This window comes from Polypterus senegalus, chromosome 5 (genome assembly GCF_016835505.1).
Source record: "Polypterus senegalus isolate Bchr_013 chromosome 5, ASM1683550v1, whole genome shotgun sequence".
NCBI lineage: Eukaryota > Metazoa > Chordata > Cladistia > Polypteriformes > Polypteridae > Polypterus > Polypterus senegalus.
In genome coordinates, this window is record NC_053158.1 from 18781895 (window position 1) to 18788457 (window position 6563).

General features: G+C 37.8%; 1 long non-coding RNA gene across 1 annotated transcript; it reads right to left on the reverse strand.

Annotated features, from left to right (window-relative positions):
- Positions 1-537: 537 nt before the first annotated feature.
- On the reverse strand, positions 538-6035 carry LOC120529959. Its single transcript, XR_005633830.1, has 3 exons — positions 5937-6035; positions 2487-2532; positions 538-718 (listed from the first exon to the last, which is right to left on the reverse strand). It is a non-coding gene; the product is annotated as an uncharacterized LOC120529959 (long non-coding RNA).
- Between the last annotated feature and the right edge of the window lie 528 nt (positions 6036-6563).

Consider the following 6563-nt stretch of genomic DNA (forward strand, 5'->3'; position numbering starts at 1 on the left):
AGGAACAGATGGCGGAAGCACCTGGGGCTCATCCGGGAGCCTTATTTAGGGCCGCCTCCTCCAGTGATTGGTGGAAGTCGGGAGGCAGAAGGACTGAGCTGGAGAGCGAGTGACAGGAGGCCGCCAGGAAGCAAGGCACAGAACTGTGGGCCCTGGACTTGGGGGAATCAGTGCAGAAGGCACTGGGGTTTTGTGAGTGCACGGACTGTTTATATTGTTGTAAATAGAGTAAATAAAGTGTGTTGGGTGCAAAATATGATGTCCGCCTGTCTGTGCCGGGCTAGCGTTCACAATATATATATATATATATATATATTACAACTTTGATTAGAATAGTCCATATATGGTTATTTCTGGGTGCCAACTGGGTGGGGTTTAGGGTTTCTGCACATATGCCCATTTATAAGATGATTGTGCTTTATAAAGGTAAACTGAGTACAAATGTGTGTATCCAATGTGTTATAAATCAGGTTTTTTTTTTTTTTTTTAATATAGTCATTTTCCTTTTATTGGTCTACACATATTTTCACACTCCAATCCATGCAAAGTTTATAAATGAGACCCCTTGAGACACTGGCCAACTGGACCAGCTATGCCTTTTGCAGTTCAGTCTGTGCTGGGCCATCCAATATGGTGACAGAATCTTTCTTTCCATCCATTACTTCCAAGGCTCACAGCATCTCAGATGTCTTTCCATGTGCAGGAAAACAGCTTGATACTAAAGCAGTGGCATTGGGTGGCACAGCAGAACATGAGAAGAGAAACGGAATAGAGGAGGGTTAGTAATGGTTTATAATTATTGCTTTACTTATATTTTGTACATATCACTAACAAACAGAGATGCAAGATGCACAGCTAATTAGCAACACTCATTTCCACAGCATATTTTCATGCAAAGAATGTGCTGAAAGTGATTTACAAGATGCCAAAGAGATAGTTACAAGAAAAGAAAAAATAATATTAGGTAATAATAATCATCATCATTGTAATAATAATAATACATTTTATTTATATAGCACCTTTCCTATACTCCTATACTTTATGAATAATGAATAAGAAACAAAAATATATCAATATACATAATATAGTTATATAATTAGTAGAAAAGTAGCATACTTATCAATATATACAAAATTTTTTTTGCATTTGAAACAGAAATTACGTATCAATCAATCAACATTTATTTATATAGCACATTTTCATACAAAAAAAATGTAGCTCAAAGTGCTTTACAAAATCAACAGTCAGGTTACACAGAGAAAGTGAGACAGAAGCAGATCGAGAGAGAGAAGGCTCGCTGGTCAATGTATACGACAATCACAACTGACGGCCACACAAACACCCGAACAACGTGCTGAACAGAATCAAATTCGACGGATGCAGTATTCACAGGCTACCACGTCACACAGGTGTCAGGGTCTGTATATGGAGGGATATGCCAAGCACAGAGGGTTAAATTTGAATCATGTGGGATGTGTTGTTCAGACGGCATTAATGCCGTTGCCTCATGAGAGCCACAAATTTTTCCCTTCCACTCAGTGAGCTAAGCCACTGCGTAATCTGCTAGCATACAATATATGTAAGTCTCTGCAAATGACTATGTTGATAAGGTCAGATAGCTGGGAGGATAGAAAAAAAAAAACAGAAAAAACACCAGTTAAGTTGGAGAAAAAAACAAATTCAAATTCTGACAGGGTTCCAGGGCCAAAAGACCACCAGGCCCCTACTGAGCATTCTATTGAACATAAATGTGTTTAAATCATTCTTCATTGTTTCCAGGCTTTGTCTTAGAGCACATCCAGTCCTGGAGGGCCGCAGTGGCTGCAGGTTTTCATTCTAACCATCTTCTTAACTACTGACCAGTTTTTGCTGCTAATTAACTTCTTTTCCTTTAGGTTTAATTAACTTGACTCAGGGCCCTTAGTTGTTTCTTTTTCCTTAATTAGCTCACCTGTGCCCATCACACAGTATCTGAAAATAAAGAAAGGTGAAGGTCTTGGTAAGGCTGATCTCTCAGGTCATTAAAACATTTTGATGGTGTTCTTAGAAAAAAACAGAAAAATCAACAGTTTTGGAAATGTCTGCTGTGGCAGAATGAGAGCAGCGACAAGCCATGGAATTAAATAACGGGTTTAATTAACAGCAAGAATCAGCTTCTCATTAAGAGACTGGTCGGAGTGAAATTGGTTGGAGTTTGAAATCCCAGTTTAGCTGGTCATCTGTTGGCTCGTTTCACGTCTCATTTCTGTTTCAGAGGAAAATAAGTTAATTAGCCTTGAGCATGAGAAAGGCGCTATTTAAATAAAATGTATTATTATTATTATTATTATTATTATTATTATTATTATTAATTAGCAGTGAAAACTGATTAGGAAAAGGGTTAGAATGAAAACCTGCAGCCAATGTAGCCCTGCAGGCCTGGAGTTTGACACCCCTATATTAGAGGATTCACTGCAGTGGGACTCGTGGACAGTTGCAGCACCCACCTTCATTCCAGTGGCTCAGGTGCCTGCACAGGACTTTGAACAGTTGCTGGTGGTGCAGAATGCCACCACAAAAGAATAGGAAAAGAAAGCAGAGAAAAGGTGAGATTAGTAAAGATTGCAAATCCCCAAACAGTATGATAATGCTATGCCTATATATAGATAGTCTATTAAGAGTACAAGAAAAATGTAGCATTGAAAAAAAGTGGGGTTTTAGCTTTTATTATTATTATTTTTTTTAATGTTCCACATTGTTAACTTGGTGTATCACAGTTAGCAGGTTTTCCAGGTTTTTGGTGAAAAACAGCAAACAGCCACCTTGCCACTTCTTTTAAGTTTAGGCCTTGGAATAATTAGCAGACCACCATTTGGAGAACTTTATATACCATTAATAGCATTTTAAAATCAGTTCTAAAGGGCATGGGTAAACAATGTCACGATGCTAATACTGGTGAGATGTGCTCAGATTTTCTTTTCATAGTTAAGATTCTCGCTGCTTAGTTTACTAATTGAAACTGATTGATGTGTTTTTTAGGTAGTCCTGTTAGGAGTGTATTATGGTAATTTAGTCGCCTAAAAATAAAAACGTGAGTTGATTTCTCCGTATCTTGTAATGTTATTAATAAAAGTGTAACTTTTTCTATGTTCCTTAACACTTTGAGCGTGAGGTACAAGTTAAGTCGTATCTCATTGAGCCTGTCAAAGTGAGACATACGGTATAATTCGTATCTCAGTATACAGCTACTATTGACGCAGCCAGTTTGCTGCCAAGAAAGAAAGAAAATACAAAAAAATACTGCTGGTAAAACTGGTTTCCCATTCAAAGATGTTTCCTAGCTTGCAGCCAGTGATGCATATTTTGTAATAAATCAATGAATGAGTGCAAATGGATTTAAAGATATCCATCAGTTCTGATCTATTTCATTCTATAGCAGGATCATGCCAGTCCAGAGCCCATCATTGAGCACAAGACAATATCCAGGATGAATGTAAGTCTTTAATTGAACCTGAAATAAATTTAAAAGAATAAAATAAATAAGAAAATGGACTTCACTACCACCAGTATGATTAGGCAGCTGCCAGCTTTACATACAGACACCCACCCTGAATGCTCTATATACAGAATTTCAGCAGAATATCAGTAACACGTTAAAACGTTTCACTGGTCATGAAGCAGGGCCATGCCCTCTCCTCCTTTCTGATGTTCTTTCACTCTGCTAATGGTGTAGCATTTTGCCTCTGCTACCTATCACTTCCTTCACTTCCTTTGCTTTATTTCTTTCACATAATGAATAATGTATCAAAGCATTACCCACTGTGGACGTGCCATTTGCGAAAGGAACCATCTCTGGACCTCAAAGACACAGCTGCCTTAGAGCCTTTTATTCGCTGAACATCTCTAAAGGGCACGCTGAACATTAAACTGAGGATGGCTGAGAACATTTTATTTTGTGTGTCGGATTAGTCTCAGGCCTCAGTTTAATTAGTGTGACGTGAATCTTAACAGTGCAGGCCACCAAGGAAAGAACAATTTCTGAAAAAAAAAAAACGAACAAAATAAATGATAAATGAATTAATTGGAGGATAAAGGTCTAAAAAAGCAAACTTTTAAAATAATATGTGTCTCTGAAGTGTGTGTTCTGCCAGGTTTTAGCATTAATTATGGTCTTTATTGCCTGCTCCATTTCATTACATATGGTTTCATTTCTTATTGTACAAAGCTATCAAAAGCTTCATTTCATAACCACACTTATTCTTTTTAATTTGTGCAGTCAGGCTCAGATAGTAAATTTTGGAAAACTTTTAATTTAAAGAAAGCTTTTTTTTTTCCTTTTGGGAAATTTGTTTGATGACTTAGAACGAATGCATTTTCATTTCTTACCTGTATTACACCCTGGAATATCATAAAGCCAGTCGACGTGTAGATATTTGAAGTCGCTTTCTTTCTTGCTGAACTTCATTTCAATAATACTCCTCAGTATTCAAATGACAGGATGCAAAGAAATATCAATGTTGGTATAAGATGTACAAGGCTGGCAAGGGAATGCAGGGGTAAAGGTGGTATGGTATTTGAAAAGCTTAACGCTACCTCATTAGCCAAATGACAAGACGTTGTCTTTTGATTTTTTTTTTCTTTTTAGACAAAAATGTCATTGTTCTGTAAAATACAATTACAATGAATAGAAACACTTTGAACTGCATTGGATTAAAAAAAACGGAGTGTTTTAATGTGCAAAGGCTTTTGGGCAACCGCTCCTTTAAAACAATTTTCTTTTTTTCAGATGTACACATTATTTTTCCTTAGACCAGGAGTGTCAAACTCAGTTTTATTAGGAACCAAAAATTACAGTGCAGGCCGGAAAATGTCAGAAAGCTACCTCTGCCACTTATTTTACAAACCAGACACATTGGTACCTATCTGTTTATCACGATCTAATAGTGTATTGTGTCTTACGCCTCTCTCTTAACACAGTCTTCTCTCTTTACTAGCTTCTCTTTTGTTTTATATTGCAGCAAATTATTTATGTCACAGGTCTCATTGCAGTATTATTTATAAGAAAAGTTAGTCATCAGTTTATTTTATAGATTACTGGGGGTTACCCTCTGCTCGCTTCGCTCGCCTACCCCCCTTTGCCTGCAGTACACACCAGCCACTTCATGTCTCTACCACTCGCATTGTGAAGAGGGGGGCTGAATGCACCCCAAGGAGACGTGGTCGCTCCTCCGAAGCCCCCTCTTAAACGGTGATATAATGGGAAATAAATAGTTTATTTTTTACCTCCTCTTTGTTCGTTCAGCTGCTGCTACTGCCGTGCCAAGTGATGTGCATCTTGTGCAGCACTTCGAACATTTAAAATCCTGTGCAGCAGTTGTTCTACTCTTTGTCTTTTATTTCTGTCCCGGGTCTGGTTAAATCTCTTGGCACAAAGTCTCGTCTCGCCGGATGTGAATTCTTGATATTTTTTAGTTTATAATTTGAAAACGGAATAAGAATCTGAAAATCTAACAACATCACATTATTGTTCAATAAATTCTGAAAAGAATGATACCAAACATATACATGTAGGTTTTAAAAAAAGCCCGACTTACAGCGTGACAAAAAACGTGACATAAAATCGTTGCACAAAATTGGATTTTATATATAGAGAGTAGATAAAGGTTAGGAAACAAGCGATTAAATAAAATTAAAACATTAAAATGCTTATCCTGACTGTTCAGGAACATGACGGCAGAGAGACTGAGCCAGTGAAGATTAAATGGCAGGAATACGTTTGGAAAAAAATTCTTAACCCTATTCCTTTTTTATTTACTGATAGTTCAATATAGTTACTAAGGTGAAGACAAATTATGTGGCTGATTTGCATTCAGAATGCAGAGTTTTTCACCTTGGATTCTACACACATACACATGCATTTGCACCTCGATCTCACCGTCCCTCTTCACCCTCCTTACCTTACTTTTCTCATTCCACTCTGTTTCCCTCCATGTTTCTTTATATTTGCCCCGTTCTAGCTGTAGCATGAAGACACAGCAATGCATGAGAGAGCTTAGCATTGCTAACTACTGTATTTCTGACACTAAAGTAGATATTGTCTTCTTATCTTTTCAGTGTGTTTTCAGTTGGGCCGAGTCCAGTTAATGTCATGGCAACAATATTACAGAGCAGGTGTTGTGTATATCGCCTACTAGTAATATTCAGTGCATCAGGATTATTTGAGTGCACAATGCCAGTATTAGCTGTTTATGCAGATATAAACGATGAAAATAAAACAGGGTTGGAACAATGCATTTAACACCATAATAAGTATGCCCCTTTATAACTCTTCCTCTTCTTTCGGCCCCTCCTGTTAGGGGTCACCACAGAGGATCATCTTCTTCCATATTTTTTTGTCCTCTACATTTAGTTCTGTCACACCCATCACCTGCATATCCCCTCTCACCACATCCACAGACCTTCTCTTAGGCCTTCCTCTTTTTCTTTTGCCTGGCAGCTCTATCCTTAGCATCCTTCTCCCAATATACTCAGCATCTCTCCTGCAATCTCGCCTCTCTGACTTTGTACCCAAACCGTCCAACTTG